We start from the raw sequence: 16,283 nt of genomic DNA, 5'->3' as shown, positions 1-16,283 counted from the left end.
ATCACCTATGTAGTAATACATTCCTCCCAATCACCTCTGTAGTTACACAAACCCCCATCACCTCTGTAGTAATATCCCAAATCACCTCTATAGTAACACATCCCCCCATCACCTCTGTAGTAACACATCCCCATCACCTCTGTAGTAACACATCCCCATCACCTCTGTAGTAACACATCCCCATCACCTCTGTAGTAACACATGCCCTTTATCACCTCTGTAGTAACACATCCCCCATCACCTCTGTAGTAACACATCCTCCCCAATACCTCTATAGTCTCCCCTATGCCTACCCTAACTAAAGTCCTCCCCGACCTCTGTAGTAACAATTTTCTCCCTCCTCTCTGCAGTGGCAAATCCAGGCATCCCCAACACCTCTGTAGTAACAAATCCAGCTCATTACCTCTGTAATAACACATCATCCCCACCACATCTGTATTAACACATCTGTCATCACCTTTTTAGTACCACATCCCTGTTCACCTCTGTAGTAACACATCCCCCCCATCACCTCTGCAGTAACACATCCTCCCTATCACCACTGTAGTAACACATCTTCCCCATCACCTCTATAGTAAGACATCCGCCATCACCTCTGTAGTAACACAAACCCCATCACCTCTATAGTAACACATCCTCCCCATCACATCTGTACTAATACATCCTCCCCATCACCTCTGTAGTAACACATCCTCACAGGACCTCTGTAATAACACTTCCCCCATCACCTCTGTCATAACACATCCTCTCATTACCACTGTAGTAACACATCCTCCCCATCACCTCTGCAGTAACACATCCTCCCCATCACCTCTGCAGTAACATATCCTCCCCATTACCTCTGTAGTAATACATAACACATCCTCCAATCACCTCTGTAGTACCACATCCACCCCATCACCTCTATAGTAAATCATCTTCCCTTCACCTCTGAAGTAACACATCCTTCCCATCACCTCTGTGATAACAAATCTTCCCATCACCTCTGTAGTAACACATCCTCCAAATCACCTCTGTAGAAATACATTCCTCCCCTTCACTTCTGTAGTAAAACATCTTCCCATGACCATTGTAGTAACTCATCCCCCATCACCTCTGTAGTAACACATCTTCCCATCACCTCTATAGTAACATATCTTCCCATCACCTCTATAGTAACACATCTTCCCATCAACTCTATAGTAACATATCTTCCCATCACCTCTGTAGTAACACATCTTCCTAATTACCATTGTAGTAACACAACCCTCCATCACCTCTGTAGTAACACACCTTCCCATCACCTCTGTAGTAACACATCCTTCCCATCACCTCTGTGATAACAAATCTTCCTATGACCTCTGTAATAACACATCTTCCCATTACCTCTGTAGTAACACATCCTCCAAATCACCTCTGTAGAAATACATTCCTCCCCTTCACTTCTGTAGTAAAACATCTTCCCATGACCATTGTAGTAACACATCCCCCATCACCTCTGTAGTAACACATCTTCCCATCACCTCTATAGTAACACATCTTCCCATCACCTCTATAGTAACACATCTTCCCATCACCTCTATAGTAACACATCTTCCCATCACCTCTATAGTAACACATCTTCCCATCACCTCTGTAGTAGCACATCTTCCCATCACCTCTATAGTAACATATCTTCCCATCACCTCTGTAGTAACACATCTTTCTAATTACCATTGTAGTAACACAACCCTCCATCACCTCTGTAGTAACACACCTTCCCATCACCTCTGTAGTAACACATCCTTCACATCACCACTGTAGTAATACATTCCTCCCCATCACCTCTGTAGTAACACATCCTTCCCATCACCTCTGTAGTAACACATTCCCCCATCACCTCTATAGTATCACATCCTCCCTATCACCTCTGTAGTAACACATTCTCCCATCACCTCACTACTGTAGTAACATATCCTCCCATCACCTCTGTAGTAACACATTCTCCCCATCACCTCTGTAGTAACACATCCCCATTACCTCTGTAGTAACACATCCCCCCTTTACCTCTGTAGTAACACATCCTCCCCAGCACCTCTATAGTCTCCCCTATGCCTACCCTTACCAAAGTCCTCCCCTGACCTCTGTAGGAACAATTTCCCCCCTCCGCTCTGTAGTGGCGAATCCTCTGTTGTAACATATTTTACCCATCACCTCTGTAGTAACACATCTGTCATCACCTCTTTAGTAACACATCCCCCATCAACTCTGTAGTAACACATCCTCCATCACCTCTGTAGTAGAGATGGGCGGGCACGGTTCCCCGAGAACCGAACCCACCCAAACTTCAGGTATCCGAGTACCAAGCTGAGCAGGCTCGGTACTGTCCCGCTGATTCGTAATTGAAAATGAGGCAAAACGTCATGATGTAGTCAGATCTCGGAGCTCGGTTCTCGCAATGTTTCAAATGCATAAATATCCACCTCCACAGCAATCCAGCACCATTTGACAGAGGGAGAGAGAAGGGTTAGGTCGCAGGATTAGAGTAGGGAGAGAACAGTTATTACAGCAGTTATTACAGCAGGAAGAGATCTTTTAGTAGAGCAGGAAGAGAGGAGGATAGAGGAGGCATGTTTGCAAACATTACAAACTTTGGGGTGTCACATTCCCTCCTAAAGAAACTATTTTCTGCCTACAGAAATTGTAATATACCAGCACAATTTCTTTCTGAATTTGCACTACAAGTGTTGGGTGTCACATATTCCCCCATAGTAAAAAGCTATTTTCTGGTGCTGAAATAATTATATACCAGCACTATGTATTTCTGAATTTGCACTTCAAGTACTTGGGGTGAGATATTTTCCCCATTTCCCAAAAATCTATTTTCTGATGTTGAAATTATTATATACCAACACTATATATTTCTTAATTTGCACTACAAGTGTTTGGGGTGTCTGATATTCCCCTCTTTGGAAAAAGCTATTTTCTGGTGTTTAAATTATTATATACCAGCACTATATATTTCTGAATTTGCACTACAAGTGCTTGGGGTGTGACATTTTCCCCATTGTAGTAACATATCCTCCCCTTATCTTCTGTAGTAACACAGTTTGCCCATCAACTCTTTAGTAACACTTCATGTAGCACACAAATATCAACTTTAAATTTCAGTGTACAAATAAGCTATCAAGTATTTGTGTGCTACATGAAAAAACAGTCAGTATTTAACTTATGTGCAAAACAGGATACTAATTTGCACCCCTTGCATTGTAACATGGTTTTGTCCAGGAGACTAAAATAAGAAGTTTCTCAAGTTAAAATCCAATGTGAGGATCTATGATCTTCTAGTGCCATGTTGTTCCTGCAGTCCATTTTTTGCAGCTGCAGGAAGTAGGAAGTAGTGACAGTATGGATTCCAGGAACATTTGTCACTTGTGGTATGCATTGTGAAACATTTACTTCAATAAACAGGTCAATAAACGGGGCAAATCGATTTACAAGACTTCTCTCAATTTGAAAATGTGTTGAGTAATATTGTATAAGGCAAAACTCATCTAGAAGTGGGTATCAGCTCTTTTTTTTCCACATTATTTTTCTCTCCTTAAATTCAGAAATGAAACAATCACTTCGACAGTTGAGCTAGAATGATAAACAATAATGGGATGGGTCTAGAAAGGTGTTGAACTAAAAAAAAATGCCACTTTATTTGCTAAGATACTACAGTTTTTTAGACATCACAATAAACTGCAAGTAAGTTTAGAAAATTGCAAACTATCGCGTCTATAGTCTACCAGCATCACAAGCACACACTGGTTTATTACACTACGCCAGAAGTTGGCAACATGTGGTTAAAAAGCTGTTGTAGAACAGACTGTCTTGCAGTTGGTATTTGTAGTTCCACGCCATCTGGAGACTCAAAAGTTGCCTAAGCCTATACTACACCATTACTGCACAACATCACTGGCCCTCATATGATTCAATCATCACCCCCATCCTCCTACCACCCTCCCACACACACCTCACACCTCCACGGCTAGGTGCCGCATTGCGCAAAGTCATTTACACCCAAATTAGGAGTATTTCAAGATTCTTACCTGCAGTTTTTACTTTCTTTTTTATCCCTGAAAAACTGCAGCTTGTAAACAGTTCTCAGCCACAAGTGGACTTGAAATCTGACCCAATACGAAGATTCCCCTGAATCTAATTCTAGAGGCACAGTGCAGGGAGGGACAGGATCTTGTTTGGGTTTATGGGATGGAAAGTTGAGCAGAGCTTTGAGCGGAGGTATTCAGACCTCATTGCCATTCTGGTGAGAGAGGCCCTCCTCTATTCACATCACCCTTCTCCACTTATTGTAAAGGACGGACCCTGTCGGCCCCCTCCCGCATTGTCCCGCACTGAGAATCCTGCCTTTGTAGAGGTGTTCAGTCCCTATCAGAGACACAGGGCTGAGGGCTCTTCACAGACTGTTTACAAAATTATACCTTTTCATTCAAGCCCTCCAAAGGCAGCGGTGTGGTGGGCTTAGCACAACACTTTCCACCATCACAATTATATGTGAGAGATTAATGGTAGTAAGAGGGGCTGGAGAGATGAATGCATGGAGAGAGAGAAGAGAGAGAGAGAGAGAGAGAGAGAGAGAGATGAGAGAGAGAGAGAGAAGTAGGTGATATAGATGGAGAATGGTTGGATGGTGGATGCGGCAAAAAAAGAGACAGATGGACAGAAGGAGAGATGATCAGAGAGAAGGGAAGGGAAGAGAGGGCAGATAAAGATGGGGTGATGGCAGAACTTGGGGTTTGCAAAACTACAGGGCAGTAAAGGGTACAATAGACAGACATGAAAAGAAGAGTGAGGGAGAGAGGCTAGTAGGTGTGCAGGAGACAATCAGGATTTGCTGATAGCGAGTGGGGGCTGTGAAGTGAAGAATGACCGAATAAACCGTTGATGTTAACAAATTAGTGTATACTGCTGACATAATCATGTACAATATAAGAATGTGTGTGTGTGTGTGTGTGTGTGTGTGTGTGTGTGTGTGGACAAGTTGTACACACCGTGTAGATGGTTGTGCCATCACACAAGAGGAGTATGTGGTTGTGTTCTCACACATTTCAGATGCCTCCGAATGACCGAATGCAAATCTCAGAGAAAAAGAGAGAGAGAGAGAGAGAGAGAGAGAGAGGGGCTGTGTGTGACCCTGTCACACGGGTGACTGAGCCCCAGAACCCCCGCTGGCTTTGCATGGACTTTCAGCATCATCTGAGAAATTGGTGTGATTTGCCTGGGAACTCAGCATTGCCTAACCAACTGTCCAGCTTCAGGATGAACAATGCAGGATCTGAAGCTTGGGAGGGGGTCTCCTTACAGGAGGGCACTAGAGGATCCAGACTATTACCTACATAATAAACTCAGACTTCTATCTTATTTCCAGAAATAAAGAGTATTATTTGTGCAAAATGCAGTTCCTTCTTATCTGTGGCATTCTGCGAAGAATTATCTATTGGAAATCTCTGTCTGTGTTAAACCCAATCATTGCAGCCTAGTGCAGTTATATACGCTGCTGTAAAACCCAATTACCTATTCCCCCGGTGTCCGCTAATTATATTATGTGTTTTATAGAGAAATACAGAACATATATTATCTGTTAGTATAAAACTCAGCGTTACTAGTGCAAAGTGTATTCAAAGTGTGTGAGCAGATAGGTAGAATTCATGTATATGCAGACAAATGTATAGTCCACAACTTCCTATTATGTTCATTATTAAATTGTAGATCGTACATCACAAAATGGATGTATTATCCCAGTTCACATTTTATACTAAAACATATTTATGCTTTTCTACTCTGGGGAAAACAATCTGATTTCAGATTAGTTACTATTAGAAATATACACTCTATGCTATACTCCACATAAGTTAAGGTGTTGCTTATCAACATTCTGTTCAACAGCATCTGACATAAAAGCTACACTTATCTTTTTATGTTATAATGGTCTTTATCTCAGGAGACAGTTTCCCACCTTTAATTCCGTAGCGCTTACCGATCTGCAATCTATAATGTACTACATAAGTATTGGGGAATATATATGATTTAGTAATTCAGAGAAGCAGAGGCTCCATACTTTGTGTATATTTACATTATGGGTATATTGTTTGGTGTACTTCTACATATAGTGTTGTTAATCATTTCATCATTTAGGAATGTGACCATTCTTAAATAATAGTGTGTTGTCACTACAGTGACACGCGGTTGCATAAAGATATAAGGGGGGGATTTTTTTTATTTGGGGAGCAAGTTTGGGAATCCCCCATGAATGAACACTAGAGAGGATAGAGGCCTAATTACAAATCAGAATATTTGTGGGGGAGGGCAGGTCTTTTCCCTACATCATTATCCTGCACGCTCACAGGAGAGTGGGCTCACACTGTGCTATGGTCACTCTGGGGGGAGGGAAACCTGTCAAACTGAGGAGAATTCTGTCAGACTGAAGGTTTTGTGGCATTCAATCCGCTGTAGAGACTTGTAATAATAAAAATATAATAGTAACAAAAACAACAGCAATAATAATAATGATAATAATTCAGTTCCTTACTATTATTATTAATAATTTTATTTTTATTCTGTTTTTGTTTTATTGCATACAGTCTAAAGGGGTAAATAAACCGTAGTCACACAATACCAGTTTGTTTTTTTTGTATGTTTGTTTACAATTATTTATTTGTTGATACTTACAAAAACTAAAACGAAAAGAAGCTGAACAATTAATATTGTAGTTTCAATTCATTAAAAAGGAAGTACAGGAATCATTGTCATTTGAAATGTTAATGCAGCCGTAATCTATGATAGATCTATATATATATATATATATATATATTTATATATATATATATATATATATATATATATATATATATATATATATAGATAGATAGATAGATAGATATGTATAAATATAAATATATATATATATATATATATATATATATATATATATATATATCGCTCTGCTGCTCTGAACACTGGGGAAGGAATATATTTTTTACATAGAGGAATGTCGGAAATAACAGTTACGGCCACATATCTACAAGATTCCGTAGGTGAAAATATACAGAGATGTGAGATATTGCCTGTCTGTGTTGTATGATGTACTTATAAATACAAAGTGCATAAATATACCGGGTACCTCGATATGCTGTTTGTAAACATTGTTAAGTTTAGAACGTATACAAGTATACTATTAAACCGTGTATACACACACATATATATATATATATATATATATATATATATATATATATATATATATATATATATATAGATATATATATATATATATATATATATATATCGTATTGCACATCTGGGTTGGGGTAATTAATTACATATCAGGTCCTATATGTACACACTTCTACTTTTAGGAGGGACGAGGGGAAAATTGCACCGTCCCACTGTTATTACCGTAAATTGGGCTGCCCGTGGGTCTCCAGCTGTTTTGGAACCACAAGTACCAGCATACCCTGGTAGTATCTACCAGACCGCATGCTAGGATTTCTAGTCCCTTGACATCTGAAACGCCACAGTTTGACTAACCTTGTCTTAGCTGGTCCCTCCATTCTCTCTATAGACACATAGATTTTGGGAGTTACCAGAACACAGTTATACGTATGGTGCACCTGTTGCGGTGTGTATGGAGGAGGTGTCCTAGATTATTAAACTTGGATATCGCTCACTGTAAGAGATAGGATCACTCATGTTCCTACAACATAAGTAGCTGTTGCTAAAACATTTAGAGGAGAAAAACATAAGTACAAACAATCACTGTACAGATAGAGTGATGCCAGGGAACAGCTTCCCTGCTGGTGGGTGTAGCTGCCACTAACTATAACCTATAGTAAAATATACTGTATTTCTTAAAATTATAAATTGCAAAGACACCGAATGAAGATGATTAGTTGGCCCTTTTTCATCAGATTCTCCATGAATCCTGTATAAAATCTGCAATATACAGAATACATTCACAGAGACCACAAGTCAGAACATTAAAAGAACATTTAACCCTTTGCTGACTACAAGGCCTTCTTCTAGTTTGCATTGCCTTACAGATAACCCAGGGTTTAACCGGCACATGTTGCATTGTGGGTATTAACCGTGTGTCTCCCAGCTGAGACGTTTGCTGTAGGTTCCTATGGAGAGGCATTGAGGTTCTCCTGAAAAAAAAGAGTTTGTTTCAGTCACGGCTGCGCTGTGGACCGCATTCTTTGTGAGGGTTTAAGGCTGGGGGCGTGGGGAAGGGGCTACAACCCTCCCTTGATGCTGTAGGTTTGGTGTCCGTTGGAAGCAAGGATGAATGGGTATAAATCTGGTTGCAAATCACTGATGGATATACCCTCCTTCTTACTCCTCCTTCATCTCCTCCCCCTCCCCCTCATATCCTTGTCCTCTAGAAGATGTGGGGGGCAGGAAGGAGAGGACAAGGGGCACAGTCTGCCTACACATTTATGCTGTTCTTACACCTATCCTGTTTGTATTCCAGATCACTCCTTGTCTCCAGCACCCAGGAGGAGCAGGACTTGATAATGTGGATGGTTGTGACCACCCCTCCCATGAAGTCTGTAAGTTTTTGTTTTGCAGTTTCTCTGCACTAGCAGGTGTTTGGTGTGCGGGGACAGACTTCATGATGGAAGTCTGGGGGAAATTAATACAACATTCGCGCTACTTACCAACGCGAACTTTAAAGCCCCGCAGATTGGTAAATCACACGTATTGGGTTGGCCTTGGAACTGCTGTAAGAGTTGTGATGTTACCTCCTGCCCCTGGGAGGTTCTCCTGGTGGGACCAGACCCAGGAGTTGTAGATATGTTGGTCACACAGTGGGACAAAGCGCGTCCCCTCAGACCTGGGCCTCTGTCATCCATACCCCTCTGTGCGCACGTCCCATAGCAGAGAAGCTGATGGTTACTAAATATACTGCATGGGGTTTAAGCTGTGCCTGATGAGATCAATGTTTTCCCTGGATCTCACTCAGGTTTACTTACATCAACTACAACCACAGATCACATCTCGGGTCCTAACTATGTTGCCTAACCACTCTCTGTGTGAGCCCCCAGCGCACTCTTTCCATCCCCTCATTGTTCTTTGTTCTGCTTTTTGGGTGAAACAATTAGGGAATATCTGTCTTCTATAAGATACCTTCTATTACACGACGCTACGGAATATAATGGCACTATGCACATAAATAATAATTATACTGAAGGTGATAAAGGGTGCAGAACAGCACGGACAAATATGGAGAATAGAAATAGAATTTAAATAATAGGCATCAAATGTATTAATTAGCAGGTTATAAGTTTAAACTGAAACGAAACAAAATAGTTTAGCTTAGTTATGCCGTTTTGTCGGTTGTACAAATGGGGAGACCCCATAAAAGGGGGAGACAGGGTGCATATTATGTGTGGAGATCTGAGATTTGTGTGACTAGTGCGGTCGTTTATCTCTAGTGCGATTCCCCACACTGTCGTCTTCAAAAATACATTTTAGTGGATGATGACTTTCGCCCAAATTAAGATATCAATTGGTGTGATTGTGGAAATATATGTCATGGAGCACGGAGACCTGCGTTAATCTCAGATCACCAAATAACATACCAATATATATATATATATATATATATATATATATATATATATATATATATATATATATATATATATATAGATGGACAGATAGATAGATATATGTGTGTGTATGAATATGAATACAATATATATGTATATGTATATATATGTATATACATATACATATAGATAGATAGGTATGTAGATATATATATATATATATATATATATATATATATATATATATATGTGTGTGTGTGTGTGTGTGTGTGTGTATTGTGTAATAGTCCATTTCAGAATAAGTAGCTCTTGATATATATGATAGGGAAAACAAGTGACAATTATTTTATTCTGTGCCACGTTTTTTGTGGAACCCCCAACTCTCCTCCCCTTAGAGGGCCCCTGCCTAGTTAGTGTGAAAGAAGGACCTTATTTTGTTCAATACCTTGGACAGCAATTCAGTAACTGTGTTCCCTTTATTTCTATTATATGTGTGTTATGCCGCAGCTGTCAGGCCTTATGCACCAGTCAGCTCTAGTTCTAATGATTAGGGTTCTGGGGTTCATCCGCAAGATAGAGTGTAGAAGGTTCATTTAATTTGACTGGCGTTATGTAATGTGTCTTCTCCCATTGCCGTTTCTATGGACCCCTCTTTAAATCAACTAAATAAATGTACAATTAGGACACATTTTGTGCATTGCAACCTACAAAAGGACACTCTGTTATTCATCTGTACATCATGCTCACTTGATCGTATACATTAAGGCCCTTTAAGCATCTACAGATATAAATATATATATATATATATATATATATATATATATATATATATATATATATATATATATATATATAATGAAAAATGCAGCTTGACTTGTTATGCTTAACAAGAGATGTGAATAGTATGGAAATGATTTGAAGAAAAATTATACAAAAACACCAGGGACGAAATAAATAGTATCCGAACATGTTAGGTAATAATTATTATTACAATACACAGCAAATTATATCAAACCAACCTGATTACTGCATTAAAGAGCTCTCGAGTTGTTGGTTATAAAATAGACATGTAAAAAAAAATACCAAATAGCATATATATTTATAGAGCCATCCATTTCAATTGTATTTTTTTTTTCTTTCTGTACGGTCTTTACTACATATGTGGGTGTTAGATACAGTCCCCTAGATAAATTTGCGACCCCATATGTGTAAATCAAGCATTGTTATTTTAGCTTCTAATGTGGACAATGGATGTTTTACATGTTGTATATTTCTCGTAGATACATCTGTATATATCTGTGTTTGGATAGATATAGATATATCTGTACTTGTATAGATATTTCACCGTATATATTTATATAGAGGTATTTGTGTATATATCTGTTTAGCTATATGTGTATATATAATTGTTTGTGCGTGTATGTATATATATGTATGTATATATATATATATATATATATATATATATGTGTGTGTGTGTGTGTATGTGTGTTTACATAGTGCTATTTGTGTGTGTGTGTGTGTGTGTGTGTATATGTATGAACAAATATATATATATATATATATATATATATATACGTGTGTGTGCGCGCGTGTGTCTGCGTATTTTTACATATGTGAATTGCGCTTTATTTAGAATTATATGTGTATGTGATTAAGTGCTGTTTGAGTATTGCGCAATTTATGTACACAAGTGTCCATGAAACATACATTACTTTGTTCTATGTGCACATTGGTGTGTATAAACATTAGATAGTCAGCATGTCCAGCAGATGGGCAATAGCAATCAGACAGACAGACATACACTTTACTCCTGTAATATCCTATACAAAGTGATAATATATTAGTGACAGGCAACATGTTGAGCGAGGGTGCTGGGGGTGGTCTGGACTGGCTGTCCCCCCACCCCCAGTCTCAAGGACACAGCTCACTGATGGGATTTGGGGAATGGCGGTGACGTCACCGCGGCTGTTGTAATCCTCTTGCAGGAGTCAATCAGTAGATGCTCAGGGGCTGGCTGGGTGGATGGGCAGAGAGGGCTTTAATCCCATAGACAGGATCAGATCAGGTCCAGGAGCAGACCCCATACTACCCCCTCTGGAAGGAAGATCAGGAGCAGAGGGATAAATTCTCCCAGCTCCCTCCCAGTTTCTTTATTGAGCCGCTTGGAAGAGAGCAGTGAGGATGGGGAGGAAGAGACTGCACGGACTCTGTGTGCGCTTTGAGGATGAGCAAGGAGCATTGATCCCTTTCTTTTTTCATGGGATTTATTTGTCTCTGCGCTGAATGAAAATGCAATCTATGAGGACAAATCTACAAAGGGAGGAGGAGGAGATGAACCCATCTGCACCCGGAACACAAAGGATGTCACAGGGAAGGTTTTCACCCCTTCATGTCCTCTCTCAGCCGCTGGTATTAGTTTGTGTGTGTTTGTCTAATGATGTCTATTACCTAAGAAACCCAACTTGCCGCATCTCCTTCTTATAATAACCAGTCCCGCGAATCCGCGATGACCTTTTTAACATCACCGATGTCTTCTTGTTCCGTGATGACCTCTCGGCTACTTGATATCCCCCTTCTTCTGTCCCATCTCCTAATGCACCTTAGTATCACTGTGACTCCTCTCCTATCTAACAGAGCTCTCCTCTGCCATATTAATCTCCTTCTAATATTAGCCCGTCCTGTCCCATAATGTCTCCACTGTTTCCCGGTCCTGTGCTTCCTCTCTGCTATTCAATAACAGCCCGTGTTGACCGTTTCTCTGCCTCATGTCATCTTATGATTGCTAATAAACTTCATACAATCCGGCTCCATAATGGGTCTCTTTGATGTATGTATGTATTTGCATGTGAAATTTTTTTCTTTGGTCCCATTAGCAGTCCCTGTTCAAAAATGTTTGTGTTGTAATGTCATTCTTCCTAGGGCAGATTGCAATATTTTCTGGTATGTCCCTGTTCTGTCCTATGACCTCTTCTCTCCTGTGTAATATATTCCTCTCCTGTGCTATAAAGCCTCCCTAAAGCACCCTTCTTATAATGCCTAATATCTCACACTATCAAATTACTATCATATCCTTATCCTGTACTTTAAGGTATTTTCTCCTGTCCAGCATGCCCCTAACCTATAATAAGAAGTCTTCTCTGCTGTCTAACATGTCCCTGTCTTGTACTATGAGGTCTTCTCTGTCTAGCATGTCCCCGTCATGTAGTATGATGTTTTCTCTTCTGTTTAACATGTCTGTGCCCTGTACTATGAAGTCTTCCCTTCAAACAGTTCCCTCTACTATGAGGTCTTCTCTCATGTCTAACATGTCCCAGTCCTGTACTATGAGGTATTCTTTCCTAATAAGTCATTGTCCCATACTATGAGGTATTTTCTCATGTCTAACATATTTCTGTCCCTTACTATGAGGTCTTCTCTAATGTCTAACATGTCCCAGTCCTGTACTATGCGGTCTTCTCACCTAACATGTCCCTGTCTTGTACAATGAGGTATTCTTTCCTAATAGGTCATTGTCCCATACTATGAGGTCTTCTCTCATGTCTAACATGTTCCTGTCCCTTACTATGAGGTCTTCTCTCATGTCTAGCATATTTCTGTCCCTTACTATGAGGTCTTCTCTCATGTCTAACATGTTCCTGTCCTTTACTATGAGGTCTTCTCTCATGTCTAACATGTTCCTGTCCCTTACTATGAGGTCTTCTCTCATGTCTAACATGTTCCTGTCCCTTACTATGAGGTCTTCTCTCATGTCTAACATGTTCCTGTCCCTTACTATGAGGTCTTCTCTTGTGTCTAACATGTTCCTGTCCCTTACTATGAGGTCTTATTTTATGTCTAACATGTTCCTGTCCCCTACTATGAGGTCTTCTCTTGTGTCTAACATGTTCCTGTCCCTTACTATGAGCTCTTCTCTCATGTCTAACATGTTCCTGTCCCTTACTATGAGGTCTTCTCTTGTGTCTAACATGTTCCTGTCCCTTACTATGAGGTCTTCTCATCAGACATGTCCCTGTCTTGTACTATGAGGTTTTCTTTCCTAATAAGTCATTGTCCCATACTATGAGGACTTCTCTACTAACATGTCCCTGACTTGTACTGTGTGGTCTTCTCTCCAGTTTACCATGTCCCTGTTCTGTACTATGTGACCTTCTCTACTAACATGTCCCTGACTTGTACTATGTGACCTTCTCTACTAACATGTTCCTGTCTTGTACTTTGTCCCTTTTTATATTTGCATGTCCCTGTCCAAGGCTGTGTCCTTTACTGCCTAAAATGTCTCTGAACTGTAGCTTGTAGTCTCCTGTCCTAACTTGTCCCTGCCCTGTAATACGAGGTCTCCTAACTAACATGTCTCTGATCTGTACTATAACGTGTACTCTGCAGTATAAATATGGCCACATATGCATCCATTTTTTTTCAATGATTGCATGTTCACCCAATTTAATTAATACACAATCAAGGCATGTATGTTACTACACCATTATTTTAAATCCAACAATTTGTAATCATATATTGATTCTTTTGAGTGAACAATTTCCACTTAATCTGACTAGATATAAATTGATTTGGCCATCTAAGATAATATTGTAAAGTGTGTGGTCAGCTTGACATGTTTTGTTTTGTAGAACATGCTCTCATCTCCTGTGTAGCATGTTCTTCTGATGTACACTGTCTTTTTTATTGTCTTATCATGTCTTGTAGTGTTTACACTGCTGTCTAAAGTGCACCTGTCCTGCACCATTAGATCACCTCTTCTGCCTGACATAACCCTGTTCTGTACAGTGAGGTTTCTTCTCTCACCTGACATGTACATTCTGCAGTTTCTGTCTCCTCTTCTGTGTGACATGTCCGTTCTTTACTATCTCCTCTCCTCAATAACAAATGTCCCTGTCCTGTATTATGTGTGCTCGCCTCTCTAGCATGTACATGTCCTGTATTATGTGTGCTCGCCTCTCTAGCATGTACATGTCCTTTATTATGTGTTCTATCCTTCCTAATCCATCCCTGTCCTATACTCTATGTTCTCCCCTGCTTACCATGTGTGCATCCTGTATTCTGTGTCTATCTGGCCTAACATGTCTCATCTGTACTATGTGTTCTCTCCTCCTTTACATGTCCCTCTTTTGTACTGTGTCTTCTCTCCTGCTTAACAGATCCCAATTCTATATTATATGTCCTCTTCTGCCTAACATGTCTCTGTTCTGTACTCTGTGACGTTTCCTACCTAACATGTCCCTAAACTATACTATGTGTCCAGTCCGAACTAACATGCACCTGTCTGTGTAATGTGTCATAACCAACCTAACATGTTACTATGATATATTATGTGTCCTCTCCTACCTAACATGTCACTGACCTGGTCTATGTGTCATCTCCTGTATAACATGTCATGTACTATGTATTCTCTCCTGCCTAACATATATGTATCCTGTATTATGTGCCCTCTCCTGTTTAGTATATCCATATAATGTACTATGTGTCCTCTATTGTCTAACGTATCTTTGTCCTGTACTATGTGTCCTTTCCTGCCTTTACATTTTCTCATCTGGCTATCATTTATTTTGCTGTATCTCCTCCATTTCGGCATAACATATCCCTGTTTTGTATTAACTGTCTTCTCCAAACTAAATTGTTCATGCAATGTACTAAAAGGTCTAGTCTGCTCTCCTGCCTAAATGTTTGAAATGTATCAGGAGGTCTTCTCTCCCATTTCACATGTTTCCACCTGTATTATATCTCTCTCCTTAACATATCCCAGTACTGCACTTTGTCACCTGTTCTCATAATATTTACCCCCAGCCCTCTGATGTCCAATGTCCTGCCTTGTATCATTCCCCAGTCTAATGTGCCCCCCCCCCCCATATCATCAGCAGCCCTGCAATGTCCACTTTCCTGCACGCTATTAACTCCCAGTCCTGTTTTGAACTCTTCCCTTATTATTAGCGCTTTGTCATGCAATGTCCTCTGTACAATATTAAGCCCATCCTATGACTTATAATCTCCTGCCTACTATCACTCCCCCTGCTGTTTGATGATGACCCTCTCCTGTTATTGGTGTTGGACACTTCTGAAGTGTGAATGTGAAATTGTACCCAATCTAATTTCACTTTGTATTTTCAATGGTCTCTAGATTTAACAGAATACTGTAGGTTAAGCTCCTAGCCCCTGTACACAGCCCACATTGTTTGTTTCTGTTGTAGTAAAGGCGTCATTATGCGGAGTCATGTCATAGTGCAACGGTGTTGTAATGATGACAAATGATGCATTTTCATTGCTTGCTATTACACATACATGATAACATAGTCCTTCTGTGAGATGGAAGTTAAGCTGTCACTATCAAGCTGCTGTGGAACTACAAGTCCCAGCATATCCCTGCCAGCTGCAGTCACTGCATTGATATCATAATCCATGTTAGAGAGGACAATGAAGGGCTTTCTGGGAAATCTAGCTATAGGGGAACATTTATGAGTCAGCAGGCTCCTATACTTTGTGTAGCACAAACATTTTTGGGGGTTTTATGGCAAAATGAACTTACTTTTCCACGTTTCCTTCCTTATAAATACCTTCTAACATTCCCAATTTTAAAATGGGGACACTTTGGTCAGTATCACACCTTGATCTACCTGGGCCATGCCACTATATAACAAGGACCCAGCTATCTGTTGCTGACATCCTGCAAAAATACGAGTATTGTGGATTATGGATATT

At 40.0% G+C, this 16,283-nt stretch overlaps 1 long non-coding RNA gene across 1 annotated transcript; it reads left to right on the top strand.

Annotated features, from left to right (window-relative positions):
* The first annotated feature begins 11,156 nt into the window (after positions 1–11,156).
* Positions 11,157–13,616, top strand: LOC142094493 (uncharacterized). Its single transcript, XR_012677671.1, has 3 exons — positions 11,157–12,941; positions 12,984–13,101; positions 13,522–13,616. It is a non-coding gene; the product is annotated as an uncharacterized LOC142094493 (long non-coding RNA).
* The last annotated feature ends 2,667 nt before the right edge of the window (positions 13,617–16,283 follow it).

Source organism: Mixophyes fleayi, chromosome 6 (genome assembly GCF_038048845.1).
Source record: "Mixophyes fleayi isolate aMixFle1 chromosome 6, aMixFle1.hap1, whole genome shotgun sequence".
In the NCBI taxonomy this organism is placed as follows: Eukaryota; Metazoa; Chordata; class Amphibia; order Anura; family Limnodynastidae; genus Mixophyes; species Mixophyes fleayi.
This window is presented reverse-complemented; position numbering and strand designations above follow the sequence as displayed.